The following is an 18,821-nucleotide window of genomic DNA, read 5'->3' as shown; positions in this document are numbered from 1 at the left end:
ATCCATAAAATCAATGTAAGTGCTAAGGCCTTCTGAAGACCAAGCAGGGTTCTGGCCATTAAAATTGTATCATCTGCATATAAAAGTAAGCCAATGTTGTTGTTGTTGTCTAGCGGTGAGTCTCTCACACTGGCCACCAATGCCTCCTCCAGTTCATTGGTATATAAACTGGAGTGGAACGGGGCAAGTACACAGCTTTGTCTTACACCTTTTTTTACATTAAAAGTACATTCCCCTTTTAATCCAAACCTCACCTTGGCAGAAGCCCCCGCATATAATTGTCTCAAAAATGATATAAGGGGTAGCTCTACTTTTAATCCTTCTAGAATCTGCCATAATCCATTGTGGTCTACGCAGTCAAAAGCCGCGGTAAGGTAAAAAAAGACCGAAAATAAATTGCCTTGCTTAGCCTGGGTGTATTTTCCGTGTAGCTTAGTAAAATTAAAGACCTGCTCAACAGTACCCCTCCCCTCCCTGAATCCATATTGAACCGGGCTTAGGACCTTATTATCTTCTGCCCATTGTTGCAGTCTATTCAATATGACTCTACCTGCTACTTTCATAAGGAAGTCGAGCAAGAAGATAGGTCTGTAACATGCCAGGTTTTCCCGGTCTCCTTTTTTAAAGATGGGAATAATTATGGACTCTGACCAAGATTTAACAAAACCCCTTTCACAACTGGTCTCCAGTACTCGTGTTAATAGTGGAGACCATAACTCAATCTTGTGTTTATACAGGTCGATCGGAGTCCCATCCGGCCCTGGAGCCTTACCTCCTTTGCTCTCTTTTATGGCCACTCATACTTCCTCGTACATAAAATGGATATCAATTGGCGAAAAATGTGGGTGTTCATGTTGTACTACTTGATCATTAACTGCATCAGTGACACTGCCCCCTTAACCATAAACTGAGGAGAAAAAATCGACCCAAGAATCTTCGCTTATTGCCATCTCAATCCTTGCTTACCTGCCAGTAGAGAAAAAAGGGCCTTCACTGCCTCCCAAAAAAGGGAGCAATCCCGCCGTAAGGATGCTTCATACAGGTTTGTCCAGGCTTGTTCCTTGATATCCTTCTTTCGCTTATTTCTAGCTAAGCTGTAGGCCTTCCTAAGCCCCTTAATTTCCTCGTCATCCTTTACTGGTTTATGTAGGGCAGCTTTTAAAAGGGAATTCGTTTTAGTGCAGTGCAAATCGAACCAACCAGTTTTTAAAATATTTTGGTTCCTACATGGACATTTAAAATTTTTTGGGATTATCCCTGCAACTTGGGAAAAGGCACTCAATAACTCACTAGGGGACATCTCTTCTTGTAAACACTTGGTTATTGGGGTTTTTGCCTGTAGCACTATTTTAGAACTCGTGACCTCAGGGTCACTCTTAGCCCAGCATATTGAGTATCCGTTCCGTCGACCAAGCACACAGCCTTGGGTGCAGGCTAAACTCTGTACCACTGAACCCGTACCTTTGTCAGGCAATAAGATATTAATGCTAAAAGGAAGATGGTCACTAATCCCAGGTGGGTGGGTGATAAACTCCTTGACCCATGTTGCGTATCGATTTGGAAGAATGATGAAATCGATCATTGTACTATGGCCGCGACCTACAAATGTGGGGCTGAAATCAGTAGGTGGAGCACACAACCTATTGGCAAACCCAAGATCATGGGTTGCCATTACTTTGTTAAAACTTCCACCCACTTTTGAATGTATGAAGTGAGCCATTTGACCTAAATCCTCTTCATCCGGGTCCCCAAACCCGCACGAAGGCTGTGTACATACGTTGGTATTAAAATCCCCACCCCATATTAAGATTGAATCCTTCCCCGATGTATCACTTAGACTCTTGCGGGTGCGGCGAGGGGTGTGCTGGTGCGCTGAAGAAAATGCTGCTATGCCTCTGCAATTAAAACAAGGACCTCCATGGTGCAAACAAGTAGGTGTCCCATGCGTAGATGGTCAGATGCACTTTTAAAAGGCCTCAGTTGGGCGGGGGCGGGCCAGCAGGGAGAGCGGACCGGAAGCTGGGCGTCGGTCTTGCAGGGACTCCTGGGTATTGTGGTCCCCGCACGCTCGCAGCCCCGCTGATGCCTCTCACCCGGTGCCGCCTTGGTCAAAGCTCCATCGATGATGCAGCCCAGTGTCCCACACGGCGATGCGGCACCCGCGTAGCGGGTGCGGCGAGGGGTGGGCAGGTGCGCTGAAGAAAATGCTGCTATGCCTCTGCAATTAAAACAAGGACCTCCGTGGTGCAAACAAGTAGGTGTCCCACGCGTAGATGGTCAGATGCACTTTTAAAAGGCCTCAGTTGGGCGGGGGGTGGGCCAGCAGGGAGAGCGGACCGGAAGCTGGGCGTCGGTCTTGCAGGGACTCCTGGGTATTGTAGTCCTCGCACGCTCGAAGCCCCGCTGATGCCTCTCACCCGGTGCCGCCTTGATCAAAGCTCCGTCGATGATGCAGCCCAGTGTCCCACACGGCGATGCGGCACCCTCGTAGCGGGTGCGGCGAGGGGTGGGCTGGTGCACTGAAGAAAATGCTGCTATGCCTCTGCAATTAAAACAAGGACCTCCGTGGTGCAAACAAGTAGGTGTCCCCATCTTTGCCCTTCCTTGACTCTATAGTAGAACTCACACTTCTATACTTGCACCCAGATGTTACGGAGTTATGTCCTGCTTGCTTAATCACTTGGGCGTTATACCCCTGAACTTCAGGTCCTATTGACAAAGTATCACCCGTTTTAAGTATGCCTTAATGACTTGTTATTTTCATACTATCGTAAGAAGGCAGGGAGGGTACAACTGCTGAAGAAACCTCAGACGATTTATGTCTTCTACTTCCATGAATTCTACAACAGTTACCCCTTCACCATCACCTTGGGGAACTACAGACCCTTCGCTATGTACGGGTTTACGGACAGCAGTATCTATCAATTGTCAATCCACATCCTCCAGTGAATACAATGGGCCAAACTTACTTGAGACATGTAGGTTGTATCTCATATGATTATTATGAAAGTTATGAAGGCTGCCCAACATGGCTATGTTAGAGTTAACTGACAGATTTGCAGATAGAAAAAACCCAAGGGCAGCACATTTATCCCCTCTGTCGTAAGACTACTAGAACCTGACGGGGTCAGAATTTCATGAACTAAAGTGGCGGAGCCTAGGGATAGGAATATGCAATCCCCTTTAAAGAACTTTTTGCTGGAGCCTACCCATCCTACGGGTCTGACCATTTTAAAGGCATTAAACATCTTTTGTGTCAGGCCAGTCTTTACGCCAAGGTAGTGTAGCGATGTATTTCTCAGTCTCAAAATATATCCCCTCGATTCCTGTACATTTGGACACTTATACTTATTGGGTGCCAATCCCTTGTGGTGATTAGCTCTTTCCACACTGATTGTTTGCTTACCCTAGGTGGAAGGCGATCTAGTTAGGAGTAATTGTGATTTATGGCTGACCCCCTGTCACTTCGTGGTTCAGAGTTCTGTAAACTAACATCCTTTAGGTGTCCTATGAGTGAAGCAAAACTTACTTGACTCGATTAAATCGAGTCTATTTCCCAAAGTGCTAATTGCGTCTTTGAGAAAAATAGTCAAATCGGCAATAGATTTCGTAATTCCTTCCAAGTCGGCCCTAGCTGAGCCTTTACTTAAGCCCTTATTATTTGTACTTTTTGCACGTTCTTTTAATTTGATGTTAGCTGAGCACTCCTTACCCAATAGTTTAGTTTGCTTAATTTTAACATTGTTAGATGTTAGATGTTTGGGGAGGTTCGTGAATCTGTGGTGGTAAAGCTATAATGGCGGGTTTCTTAGATACACACACTCTTTTAAGAGGGGGTAACAAGATGCCTTCCGTATCAATAACTGATATCTCATCTCTCCCTAATTGTACACATCCATTTTATAAATCATCTGGTGTCCCAAGTGTTATAATACTCAAACCAGTAGGTCCAATTGACTCTTTACTCAGCTCTTCTTCTACATTGGAAATGTGTTTTTCTAGTGCTCCCACCGCCCCAGACAAGTACTTCATAAGAGAAGCACTGGGGATTTTAGCCTTCATCAATTTCTGACCACGGGGGCTAGTATGTAGTTTTCTTTTACCCATTTTCGAACCCCTTAAGTAAATTCTGGCCCAAGAAGGAGCAAAACAGAGCTTACCCCTTCTTTGCTCCTGAATAACAGGATTTAGTCAGTTAGCAGTAACCACTTCGTACAATACAGATAATGGTACACAATGTTTATACAAGACCGGTATCCCTAGAAGGTCTACAAATTCGTCCTAAAAATCTAAAAACTTAGTGCCTATTAGTTGGTTAACCCCCAGCACCCCGTCAATCAACAAACAATGCCCAGCAGATTATAAATCCTGGATGACTAAGAGCCAGTACTCATAATTAAATTGTCCATTGAAAATATAAATAGTTATCACAAAGCAAACATTTTACAGTTCTTCCAGACGATAATGCAGAGCCAAGAGTCCTGGCTAAGCCCTGCCTCTTCCGGCCGATGACGGGCAAGGACAGGCCCTCCCTTGGCCCGGGAGCGTCCCACACCGCGGGAGGCCCCCGTTGGTCTTTAAGGTCCCGGGGTCAGGTGGGGCTGCACCTCTCCTCTCGTGAGACCGCATTGCCCTCTAGGTGTTGTGGTCTGGGCAGTGTGAGGTCCGCGGCCGAGGAGGAGACGGGTCAACAGGGCAGCAAGGCTGGAGCAGCGCAGAACCCCGTGGGCTGAGCATGAAGATCGCAGCAACAAGGTGGGCAAAATGAAAAAAAGGGCATCCCGCGCCACGGGAGCCCCTGTTGGTCTTTAAGGTTCCGGGGTCAGGTGGGGCTGCTCCTCTTCTCTTGCGAGACTGCGCTGCCCTCTGGGTGTTGTGGTCTGGGCAGTATGCAGTCCGCAGCCTAGGAGGAGACGGGTCAACAGGGCAGCAAGGCTGGAGCAGCAAAGAACCCCCGTACAATGCAAGTAAGAAAGAAGGCAGTATACCATTCATTTTCTTGATATGGCATCGGTTCTGATAAAGGGTTTGTGGGGTTTCATGTCACTTTGCGTCAGTTCCGGTGAGCTGTGTGTTTCAGCTGGGCGGGGATTTGTTTTGCTTTGTGTCAGTTAAAAAAAAACTGGCAGCTGTGTGTTGTGGCTTCGCAGGGCTTTGTGTCACTTCATGTCAGTTCTGGTGGGGACCAAATCTGGGATCACAGAAGCACCTTCAGGCCCACTTCTAGGGGTCCAGGACTGTGGTGGCACTACTTGGGTGGGAAGGCTCTGTGATCAAGGTTGTTGTAAGCCTTTGACGTCCCCGAGGCTTCTGATCAGGAGGCAATGCAACTAGCCATTGGAGTCACTCTGGGGTCCTGGGTTTGGAGTTGCAGGTCCAGTCTTTCTCACCTAGGCCAGAGAGCAGCAGGCAGCAGAGTAGCAGTCCTTCATATCAACAGTCCTTCAGAACAGTGGTACAGCAACGTAGCAGTCCTTTCAGCAGAACAGCACTTCTTCTTCTTGGCAGAGTATCCACAGGTCCAGAAGTGCACTGAAGAGTTGGGGGTCTGAGGTTCAAAATCTATACCTGGGCCTTACTTTGAAGTAGAGGTTGCTTCAAAAGGTTTACCTTGGAAGTTTCCAGGCATCCTGCCTTACCTGCCCTGGCTCCAGACTAGCTACTAGGATTATGCTGCATTTGGCCGGAGGCAGGACACTGCCCATTCAAGTGTTAGTAGGGCTGTGACCAGCTATGCCCTCCCATTCTGCCAGTGATGGCCACTCCAGGCATACCTAAGCTCTCTATTGTGTATGACTGACTAGGAGGACTACATAAAGCTCAACTGTCAGCTACACCCAGTCGTGTGACTCAGAGACAGGCTACTGGCACTAACTGGCTAATGCAGGAAAATGCCAACTTCCTAGAAGTGTATACTAACAGAGTATCTAGTTGCCTTATTTCTCAATTATCCCAAAACAGAAGAACCAATGCCCTTAATTTATTAGCCTTTGTGATTTATCTCACTTTTCTTTGTCTTTTTCAGATTTTTAATTTTTATTTTGCATTTTAAGCATGAAGAACAACACTTAATTTGTGAAAACATTTAATGCAAACATACATAGATCACTGTTGTGTTTACACACATAACATGTACAACTTACTGACATATTTATACACATAACATATTTGGCTAGTCCTTTACTGACACATAAGACACTTGGCGGAAAATTAACTTTTAGAATATATAATATATCCTGCCATTTTGTAATGCCCTGGGGACACTAGCTTAAAATGTTGTTGTGTGGAGAGTGGTTACAATACTTTGGGCCCGATGTAGGTAAACTCCACTTTACCACTTCTTGAATAACGAATCATACCGATTCGGTATTTAAGAAGTGGTAAATTGGAGGGGGGGAAATGTAGGTAATCCAGATGTTTTGATTACCGATTCGGTACAAATCAGTATTTACCGATTCGGAAATTACCGAATCGGTAATGCCCATTGCTTCCTATGGGCTTTGAAGCCCATAGGAATCAATGGGCATTACCGATTCGGTATTTTCTGAATCGGTAAATACCGAATCCATCAAGGGTGCAGGGGGTGTCACTTTGACACCCTCTGGCACCCCCAATACAGGCGTGGGTGCCATGTGGCAGGCAGACATGCCCTAAGGGCATGTCTGCCTGTCACATGGCATAGGTGTGCATGCACACATGTGCATGCACACCGGAATCGGTATTTTACCATGAGGTTTTATTTCATGGTAAAATACCGATTCTGTAAGGCCTCTGGGACTCAGAAGAGTCCCACCTACATATGTAAAATACCGAATCGGTATGAATACCGATTCGGTATTTTACAGATTCGGTAACTTTACCGATTCGGTAAATATACCGAATCGGTAAACAAGGTCCCCCTACATCTCATTGACCAATTTACCGGTCGGTAACGGCCGAAATCGGCCGTTACCGACCGGTAAAGGCCACCTACATCGGGCCCTAGATCTTTCCCAGACACTAATGCCGCGAATGTCCTTTCCCAGAGGCGTGGGTCAGCGCGTTTCGAGCTCCAAATTTTTCAAGGGTTCTCCTCAGGACCTGGTCCTGGTCATTTCTGCTGAAAGTAAATGGAAAGGATAATAGTTTTGCAATCTGAATACTCAATTGCCCCTGTTATTCTGCTACACGCTAATTTGATTAACTGCAGTCCTCAAATTATGTAGAAATGGGAAGTTCCAATATCAGCTGTTGCCAGATCCGTTGTTTGTGGGAAGTGGAATTCCTATCGAGAAAATGTACCATATGCGATATTTGAGTACATCAAAGGCTACTGTGATAAACCAATTGAACACAGTCACTAATTCAAAAAAAGAGAGAACTCGCTTTATGATTAGGGGCACACTCTTCGTCTATCTATCTATCCGCCTTTTGATTCCTTGTCGCTGCCTCGTTTTAAACGAAGCCTAGAGGGTGAAAATGGGTTGTTTAACGATGAGATATTTACTCGCATTTGTATTTAAACAGGGTAGCCTATACTGAGCTTCTGAGTGTGCCACTTGTAAAGTACTTTGTATCCATTACCCCTAGTAACTGGCTATTTAACAAAGGCGGTATTGTGCTTGGAGGCCCTGTTGGTTATATAGTTTTCCTTGCCTTCAGTGCTTCTACGGGTTCAGTCCATTCCTCACACTGCTTGCTTCACCCGTGGCTGCTCAATTGTGAAAAAGACCTGCTTGCTGTCGTATTGTTTCAAGGAACTGCAATCAATTGCCGAATTTGAAACATATGGAATGAGTTAATTTTCCTTATGTTGTCGAATTGCATGATGAATTTTGGAGTTCAAAGAAAAGTGAAAAATATTCAATTACATTCAACTACATGTTTCATGGTTTGGTAATTTTGTCTAACCCTCTCGTGACTGTGGTAAATTTCATGATGAGGTAAGCCTTCTTTCTCATTACTAGGATTTCTTGGTCTCTTCATATGGGGTTTGGTGTGATGGCACAAAGTACAGTTCACTTGAAGTCTTTTTCTGTGTGGTTGTTCTCCACAAAGTGGTTAACCATGGGTGCTGTGAGAGTTACATTTTTTAGTCGCAAACAGTGTTGCACAATCCTCTGTCTAACTTCCTGTTTTGCCAATATACACCATGTTTTTTGTTTTACAGTTGGTAAAATCATTATGACTCCATTGTGTTTGGCCATTCATGAAGGAGGATCCCTCAATGGTAGAATTGTAAACAGGGCAAAACCAAACTAGTGGTGTCCTTGGATCGGTTTGAGATTGAACTTTGTGCGTAGGGTAACAGATCTTTTTGCTTGGACTTCACTGGCACAAATTATTTGTTGTCTAATGTTAAGGTTCTTTTTGAAGGCAAACAACGATAGCCCTTTGTTTTCTACAGAACAAATTAGATGACAATTGCTGCATATGATTTTCTTGAACAAGTTAGTACGCGTCCCGAATGTTGTTATACACTCTAGGCGTTCTATTGGTGGTTTGCACTTTTTTGTTAGTAGATGTTCTCTGGGTGTGAGTGATGCCCTCCTCCTAGAGTGCTTTAACAGTTTGTATGGGTGGCATCTTTCCTTCAATTTACAAATCAATGTCTGAGCATGTTGTTCGTAATCTTCACTACTTGTACAATTTCGCCTAATATGCAAAAACTGGCCGTACAGCATGTTCTCTTTCAATTTCTGGGATGATGACTGTTGTAATGAGAGAGAGAGAGAAACTTGTTTATTTAGACCATGGTCGTTTAAACAGTACAGAACACACGCAATTAGGATCAAAAAGTACGGACAGACACAATTCTACTACATCTTAAATAGGTAAAATTCAATACTTGTTAAAAGAAAATTAAAAGAGGGTGGCGCCCTCAAAAACACAACATACAATACACCCTATTTTTACAGAAATCTCAACATCGCTAAAAGGATAAGAAGAACATTTTTCATTTTATAAAAACTTTAAAATAACTTAACATCAGTGCCCCTTCTTCGAAATCTCCCTTCCATATTCTTTTAAACCCTTCAAAAATCTACCCAATCCAATTGCAATTTCTAACGTGGGCATATTGGTAAGTAAACAGATCGCCTGGGCACATGAAGTTATCTTATGTGATAGAAATATAGGACGTAAAAACAATTTCCTTATATCGTGTACAAATAAGCAATCAAGTAAAATATGCAGCTTATCATGTCTTAGTCCACGCCCACAGTTACAGTTACCTTCTGGGCCGATCCGTGCAGATTTTAATTTTCCATCTATCTTCCGTAGGTTAACCCCAACCCGAGTCCTAAGAATTTCATATCTCAGCACTTGGTTGGGCAGAATGTCCAAATACGGGAACCAGCCATCGTTAACCCATGACTTTTTTAACCACTGGACCGATTTTTTCTCTGACATATATTCTAGGACCTGCGCCCTGCAGAGCGACTGGCCTTGTTCCCTAAGGGGTTTCTTTGTAAAATCGGCTATCAAGGCGTCCTGAGAGAATTTCACATTAACGCGCCCAGTTATTTTCTGGAGAGTTTTGCTCACATCCTTTGCCCAGGCAAGGTTACTTATTTGGATCTCATTTCTACACCACTGTGAGACCTTTAGTGTCACTCCTGGGTCTTGGCGCTTCCAGAATCTTACCAGGGCCATTTGAGATTGTACGGTCCATGAAGTTAGCCCTAGCTCCATTCTTATTGCTTGAACCATAGTACAGTTTGGTAAGGACAATAATATTTTTAAGATTTTTCCCTCTTCCTAGCCCCACTCATGTGTACCGCTCAAGACTGTTGTAATGTATGGTGTTGTTCTTGTCTGTAGCCTTGGTATGCAAAGTGGTAATTAGACCATTCTGTCTTCTTGACCAAATATTCAAGAGTAGGGCTGTATATTCAGAGACACCTTCCTATGGCTAGGCAAATTATGTGTATGGGCCCTGCACCTAAAAATATCCAGGGAGATTGTATAGTAGTTATTATGGATAGCACAGGATTAGTTGAGAAGCTATCAAGATAATTAACCACAGTATCAACAGCAAGGACCACTATCTTTGCCCTGCCACATGGGTATTTCTATTAATACCCTAGTCATTGCGGGGAGTCAGCAGGGCAGGGAAACTGCTAAGGGCCTCTATCCTTGTAATTCCTGCACCAACCCACCATCATCTAGGAGTCTCCATTATCTAAGATGGATTTCCACCTCACTTTGATTTGCTCCACTTACGAGCTCAGAGGACTGTTATTGACTCAATGGAAAAAGGGTCCAGACTCACGGTAGGATGATAGGCCCCCAATCAGCCAGTAGGGAGGAGAGTAAAACTCCAGGGGGGACCACTAAGCTGAGGTTGATATCATTGAACATTGCAGGGTTGTCATGTAGTTCCTATAAACCTAAATAGGATCTGCACGTTTTGACAACATAGACCATACGGTTGATTTGAGACACATTCTAGACACCCTCACCGGATATGTTTGCCTGTATACCAGCTAGCTCACTGTGCCACTAGAAACCCCTCTTACCAAGGAGAGAATAGTTTTTGGCAACTATTGAAAACAACAACTCTGTCCCATCAGAGATTGTGGAAATAGTGCAATACGTTTTGCTCAGTCTTTCTTGCTCACTTTGTCTCAGAGAGATACACAGAATAAACGGTGGGGATGTTTTCAATAAACATTTATTGATCCAGCATCATTCAAAGTGTAAAATAGGTGTGCTGAGACAAAAATTAAAGCCAAACAGATATAAATGATAATAAGCACCATCAGAGTAAAAGGATGGTAGATTTCTGCCACAGAGCTAAAACAATGAATAAATGCAGGTATAAAAATACATGATAGTAAAGTGCGTACTCCTACTATGTGACCATAACTAGATGCACCTAAGTGTACCTAGCATGTATGTAGGTGTAAAGCCAAGATTTCCTCTAAGATAAAGTTAACCCCATTACCAGACGTGAGAGACTGAGTGACCCTGTCTTGGTCTTGAGATGGACACCCTTCGAGGGGTGTCAGACCATTGCGTGCTGATGTGTCTGCATGCAGAAACCTCAGTGTCTTGCGTCAGTGTGTCAGCATGGAAGTACTTTTTCTCCTCTCCCTTCCTCAGCAAAGATATGGTGTTTATATACCCAAAGTGGTACCCTCAGGGAATCTACCTTGCTGTGACATGTCAGACTTAGAATGATGGAAGGAATGACCCTTATGAATAGTTATTATGCAGGAGATGGTATTCCTGCTGAGTTTCCAAGTATCCTCATGCATAACGAATGAGGCTAGTTTTCAAGGCAAAACCCATGTCATGTTAGCAGTACCGTAACTAGGCAAAAGGTCAGTCCAAAGAACTGTTATATATTGTAATGGCAGGGGAAAACATAGGTGAAATGTTAAGTTGCTACCTGAGCCTACATTGGGGTACCTATATGAAACATAACAGGGTATAGTGGTAAGACAAGTAATGCTGAACAGTTAAGTGAGATTAGTAAATACAATATCTTCTGTTTTGAGAAAACATCGGAGGAGGGGCGTATATCCCTGGATGGATATCGTTCTTTTCACACCCCGGCATTACCTTCTAGAATGGGTATAGCAAAAGGAGGCTTATTACCATTATTCGCCTTTTCCATTATGTGGTTTGTGAGGGGCAGAGGGACTGGGATCTGGTTATTATAAATGTCCACAATAGCTATTTTGGTAATTTAGACCTTGTCGCAAAAGAAGTGCAAGGGGACATTAACCCGTTGGGTGCGTCGGACGCCCCCCGACCATCTGACGTCAGAGTGGGCTTGGGCAGAGAACGGCCAGAGGCCGTCCTAAACACGCCCAATCATTAATTCCCCAGCACAACGGTGGTTTTTGTGCAGCAGTCAAGGGGTTAATGAGCAAATTACCTCCGACTGTAAGCCATTGAAAATATTATGGTTTGGAGATTTAAATAATTGATAAGCCTATTTGTGGTGTAACAAATTTGGAGGGGGACCCAATAATTCATTTAATTCGCACTGCATATGGGAACCCCCTAATGAGAATCCTAATTACTTGGAACATAATGATAAATAATTAGATAAATAAGGATATCGGATATTTGGATAGAACATTTGAAAGGGCAGGTAAAGGTTCAACGATAGAAAACATTATTATCTCAGATAACCTGAGATCTCATTTAAAGAATGTCAAGGTCTTATCCATAGATTTAAGTGAACATGCCCTCTTAATCTATGAACTAATATGGAGGGGCGAAATTTCAGTTTGCCCTTTTTTAAAGACCCCGATGATCCGTCCCTAAAAGTACATATTGAGGAAGATGGGTGGGTTAACTATTTACCCAAAATCTTTCAGAGCAATAAAGGGTCTGGTAACCAAGTAAATTACCATCCATTGGTTCATACTTCCAATATAATATTTGAGGTAACAGAAGTAGACCTAGACTTGCAACAGTCAAAAGCCTTGAAGGCTCTGGGGCCTAATGGGGTCCCTGTTGATATTTTTCAAACTAATACCTCATTATAGGGTCCCGTATTAACAAATGTTTTAAATTCAATATCTAAAGATGGGCCTCCAAATTCTTGGAAGCACTCAGTAATCATCCCAATCTGTAAGAAGGGGGAGGGGTCCAATCCTAAGAAAACAGGCATATTTCCTGAATTGACAGCACAGCTATAATTATGCGGCACTTTTTGTTAAATAGGCTGGAAGACTGTGTAGGAGAAAAGAACATCCTCTCCAAGGTACAAAACGGCCTAAGGAAAGTTAAATGCACTATGAATCAGTGACTGAATTTAATGTTGGTAGCAGCTAAATACACTTTAGCAAAACAAAGGCACGTCTGTATGGCTTTTATGGACCTCTCAGCCGTGTTTGACTGCGTGGTCCATAGCAAGTTGTGGGCTATTATGGAGAGCATGGATGCTGAGGCCCTGATTATCACCTTTATTAGATTGTTATATGGGGGAGCTAAAGCCAGTGTGTGGTATGGGAAACAAGGGGGTTGCACAAAAACTTTAAGATTGAAAGGGGTGCAAGGCAGGGCTGTGACCTTGCCCCCTTTCTATTTACCCTCTACATGAATAAACTTGAAGCTATATTAGTAGAGAGCGCAAAGGATGTTCCTTATGTGGTGGCGGCCCCCCTGCCATTACTCCTCTATGCTGACGAGGCTGTGCTCATGGTGAGAACCCCGGTGGCCTTGCAGCGAATTATAAAGGAGTTTATAAGTTTCATGGATAGCCTGGACTTACACAGTAATGAGTCAAAAACCTTTGTCTTTACCACTGGGACTGGCCCAAAAAAAACCCTCATGATATTTTGTAGGGGTAAGTAGAATAGAAATGGTTGATAATTTTAAATATTTGGGTGTTCTCTATTAAACTAAATTGGAAGAAAATGGTTACAAACAGAGCCAACCTTATGGAAAGAGTGTTGTTGCGATTTTTAGATTTTCCATAAAAATAGGCTCCAAATAAATTCCGGAAATGTTGAAGATCTACTTAGCAAGTCAAAAGCCAGTGGCACATATGGGGCTGCACTGTGGGATATTGTAAACATAGAATAGTTACAACACAGGAAGGATGCTTTCTTTAAAAGATTATTGGCTGCCCCCAGTGCCTCTTCGATCTCTATATGGCACGCTGAATTAGGCTTACCTTTTATTAGCGACGTGATAAAATTGTCTCCTTTATTAATGTGGCATTCAGTATGGGAAAGGGATAATGTAATATTTAACCAATCAGTGATAAGAGACATTTTAAAAATGGACCGTGCATCTACAATACCAGGACTGGGTTATATAGAGACTTCTATGACATCACTGGGTTTACGCAAATGGTATGACTCCCCATCTCTCTGTGTTACCTTCCAGTGGTCTAGAATTAAAGAACTTTTTTTAAATAAAATGCAATCGCGATAAAGTGGTTATAAATAGGAATACAATCAGAGTCACTTTATATCAATCACCAACTTCTGCAAATCATAAAACTTTTTTTATTTGGGTAAGATATAGAATCTATAAAACTGGTTTATTCTGACACAATTTTGCTTAAACTTTATCCCACTTATGATAGGTTTTCCGGCAAACGCTTACTCATTAAATCAGCTGCCACCTTGTATATTTGATAGTAGGTCCCTTCAATCTACCATGCACTTTTTATTTTTTTGTTTTCTATATAGTCAAGAAAGGAAAAAATACATTATCCTACTTTTAGCAAATATGGCCTCAAACATCGTATCCCAACCTTATATTAAATTCAGAAGGTAGGCGACCCTTATGTTTGTTTTAGCCTTGCATCCTTCCTTTTGGGCAGTTACGAAACATCAGGGTTCCTTTTAATTATGGCTCTTTTGTATTAGGTCCCCCGCTCAAATGATTGTACCTGTTAGCTGCAGAATTAATTTTATAACAAGTATTTTGTTGTTGTTGGCTAGGAAACATATGTAAACTTTTTTTATGATGAATTGTATTTTTATGGTTGAATTTATTATATTTAATAATTTGTGAACTGTTCATAAAACTTATGTTTAAGGTACTGGAGGTAGGCCCTTTGATATACATTAATCTTAATGGTGGATGGCTATGGATAGTATTTAAACCATTTTTACTACATTTTATAAGATATTTACATGCTTTATTAATTTACTTTTATGTATTTCAATTGATGCTAAAATAAAGTTGCTTGACTGAATGAATGACTGACTTCTCCCCTTTGTGATACTGTGTGACATACGCCATTTTACAAGCTTTATAAGGAGAATTGAGCATAATCTCAAAATACGTTATTACATTTTAAAATAAGACATTGTACCATACAAAAGAGGGAACCGAAAGAGGTAAAGTAATATAAAATAACAATAACATTATTATAATAAATGTACCAATACAATTATAATTGTAATGTGATATTAAAAGTAAAAATAAATAAAAAGGGAAGAAATAAATAAACATATTTACAGATATATCTCAATATATCTACTTATATTAACCATAAACTCTTTATTTTGAACAATTATACAACATATTAGAAATACGTGTTCATAAATATAATGCTAAATAAGTCTCAATCAGTTTCCAAAATAAGTGATAAGTAGATGTGTTGTGAACTACATCCAACAGAGTCAGATTAGCTCCTCTTCTTGTAAAAATTACCCATTTCCACCATGCATAGATGAATAATAAAGAAACATTTTCCAATTAGCAGTAATTGATTGTAAAGCAGCAGAGATTAAAAAATATAGAAGTTTGTTATTCAAATCAACAAAGTCAAAGTTATATAAATCAGGCATGTTTGTGGAAATTGATATAGATTTACAAATCAGCATATTACACGAAAGAGAATCTGAGCCAATAAATATTTTTGTAATGACATCCCAAACCTACCTTCATAACTTAGAAACAATAATACATTCATAAAGCATATGGTTTAATGAGCTTAGGTTCAGGTTACAGTGCCAATAATTAGAAGAAAAATATCGTTTTGCATTAAGTAGGAGTCTATAGGCAATTAAATTGTGTGAAGGAATTGGTTTGGTGCCAAGCCACAGGCAGTCATCCAGAGATATTATTCATCCATATTTTCTTCCATATATCATTAGAAAATGATACGTTGTGATCTGTGTTCCAAAAAGTAGAGAGAAAGTAAATATTATCCTCCTTAAACTTGTTCAATTTGTTATAAAAATTGTTACAGGATGTGATGAATAGCTATCATTTGAATGTAAATTTCGAAATCAGAGGTGACATTTAAAGAAACATTTTTGGGAAAAGAATTAAGGATGGAATTATATAAAAGATAAATTCTGGAAATATACGAAGGAGGCAAAATATTTTTTTGTTGTAATTCATCAGCAGTTAATAAGTGTTGTTATAATATACATCTTTTAAATACAAAATAGCAGCTTTATCCAATATTGCTAAAGTCTTGTATTTCAGGCAATTTTAAAATTGGTTTATACCATAACTACTAATTTGAGGTATGTGAAAAAATATATGAATGAAGAGAGTCTAAATCCATTAGTATGTATATCTTAGTATGTTTGATTTTTTTTAGTAAAGTGGTAGAATTTGACATAGTCATTAATGCCAGTAAAGGAAATGGTGATATCAAAACTTGTTCAAAGAAAAGCCATGAAGGCACATTATTAGGCTTTGTATGATCTGACCAAGAGGAGCTTTGCTTTAAAATAAATGCATTATGATAAACCAAAACCTCGATTACACCTGGCAATTTTTAATTTTTTATAATTTATACGAGGAGCTAATGTTATTCCAAATAAATTTACATTGAGGTTTATCTACATTTCTATAAAACGTAAGAGGAAGTTGAGTATGTGTCATAGAAAGGCAGAAAATATTTTTGGAGCAATAAACATTTTTAAAGAATCAACTTTTCACTACCAGGATAGATGTAAGGTAGACCACTTATGAAATTTATCTTTGATATGATTTAGAAAACATTCACAATTCAAGAGATTGATTGTTTAATGGTGTGAGAAAATAGGATACCAAGTTATTTAAACTTCTCCTTTCACCATATTATTTCGCTTTTGGGGAGCTTATCAGAGGTACAATGAACATTTCAGGGAAAAAGTGTTTTGTTTGTGCTTAAAGTATTACCTGAAATCTGGGAGTAAGATTAAATAGAGGAGAAATGGAAGATTCAGGATTAATAATATACAGTAGTGCATCATCAGCATAAGCTGGAAGATTTTATAGCAACATCATTAATAATAATGCTTTCAATTTCTGTACAGATTCTGACGGCCATGAGTAAAAGGTTCAATAACAAGGAAAAAAAGAAAATTTGACACGGGAAAACCTTGCCTGGTGCCCCTAAAAAGTATAAATTGCTAGGGATTTGACCATTAATAAAAAGTCTAGCAGCTGGACCAGAATAGGGTGCCAATAACATACGAATAAATGAACTGCCAAAATTAAATGCAGATAAGGTAAAAAATAGATACTGCCAATTGCCTTTGTCAAAAACCTTTCGAGCATTATTGCCAGAATTTTTTATAGTAGCGACAATGTTGGTCCAATGAGGAAGTCAAGCAGACAGGCCAATCTGGTTTCAAGACTTTTTCATAAAATTCGAAGTCTTGATTTATTAAGGATATAGAGCGACAATTTGAAACAATAGTGGGATCTTTCTGGGGTTTTAGAGAACTATACTCAAAGCTTCAGAAAAGAACCCAGACGTTGATCATTAATAAGCATGGGCGAATTTTGCGAATCTCGCGTTCGCGAATTTTGCGGATTTGCGAACTCACAATCCGCAAAAATCCGCGAATTCTCACGAATTTGCGGATTTTTTTTGTGTTCGCGTGGGTTTCTGCCAGTTTGCGAGGGTTTTGTACAATTTCGCAAACGCGAACTTACCTGTCTGGTCGCAAGTTTTGAGAACTTGTTGTTTCTACGTGTCCAGCCTATTTGGGACACTCTTCTTCATCACTGCCACCCTTTGTCACCACTGCCACTCTCTGACTTCTCATGCCACCCTCTGGCCCACCCATGCCACCCTCTGTTTCATCACAGCACCCTCTGGTTGTCCAGTGTACATTATTGTGGCAAAGCAAAGCACACCTTCCCTGCCTCAAGTGACCTGAATTAATTTGGGGCTGATTAATGTGTCACAGAATATTTTTTTAGCTGGCACCTGCTTCCTTAGTGCTTCCTGATTAGTGATCTTTTGCACTTGCTAAGTGCTTTCATTGTTGCAAAATTAGTTACAACACCTGCCCTGCCCCAACTGACAATAATGAATTAGGGGCTGATTAATGGATTTTAACTTCCAGCCTGGCTCCTGCTTGTCTCCCTTAGCTGTAATTCAGGACCTTTGTGGCATATGTGTAACTATTCTGAGGTTCAGAGCAGGGTCACATAATAGTTTCAACTGGCAACTGAACTCTGGAGGGGCCCCTCAGGAAGCACTACAGGAAATGGCTACTAATGATGAGCCTGAACTTTTGAACCTGGTAAGTAGTTACTTTCAGTTTTGCTAAGAGCGTATTTCTGCAATTTTGCACTTATTCGCGGGGCGCGAACTCACGCGAACAGTGCGAGCAGTGCGAGCAAAATCCGCTGCTCGCGGATTTGCGGATTTTGCGGGAGATTCGCGAATCTCGCGGATTGCGAATTTCCCGAAAATCCGCAAAATCCGCGAGCGGGACGGATTTTCCGCCCATGCTTAATGGTAATACCATTTTCATACATTTTCAAACAGAGGGTGGCATGGGTGGGCCAGAGGGTGGCATGAGTAGTCAGAGAGTGGCAGTGGTGACAGAGAGTGGCAGTGATGAAGAAGAGTGTCCCAAACAGGCTGGACACGTAGAAACAACAAGTTCGCAAAACTTGCGACCCGACAGGTAAGTTCGCAAATTGCGAAATTGTAAAAACCCTCGCGAACTGGCAGAAACACGGGCGAACACAAAAAAAAAAAAATCCGCAAATTCGCGGGAATTCGCAGATTTTGCGGATTGCGAATCCGCAAATCCGCAAAATTCGCGAACGCGAGATCCGCAAAATTCGCCCATGCTTAATTACCATTGCCAAATAAAGACGGGATCTTTCAGATCATCACTAAATAAAGATTATTAGCAGAACTTTAAAGTTAATTTTATGAAGTTTGTTATTGCTTGGATTACACTGTGAAGGAATTCTGTGCACCATGTCAATTTCGAAGTTTTCTGGAAACTTTAAATGAAAAAGACCAGGTATCAAATTTTTCCAAATACTGCATGCAGTCATGGCCTTCGGATCACTGAAATTATATCGACCACCAAAATATCGAGACGCTATAATATTGTGATAAAATATCGATAAACAAAATATCCACTGGCTATCTTCAAACAGGTAAG

Source organism: Lissotriton vulgaris, chromosome 5 (assembly GCF_964263255.1).
Source record: "Lissotriton vulgaris chromosome 5, aLisVul1.2, whole genome shotgun sequence".
Lineage (NCBI taxonomy): Eukaryota > Metazoa > Chordata > Amphibia > Caudata > Salamandridae > Lissotriton > Lissotriton vulgaris.
The sequence above is the reverse complement of the archived record's forward strand: the minus strand, read 5'-3'. Positions refer to the sequence as shown.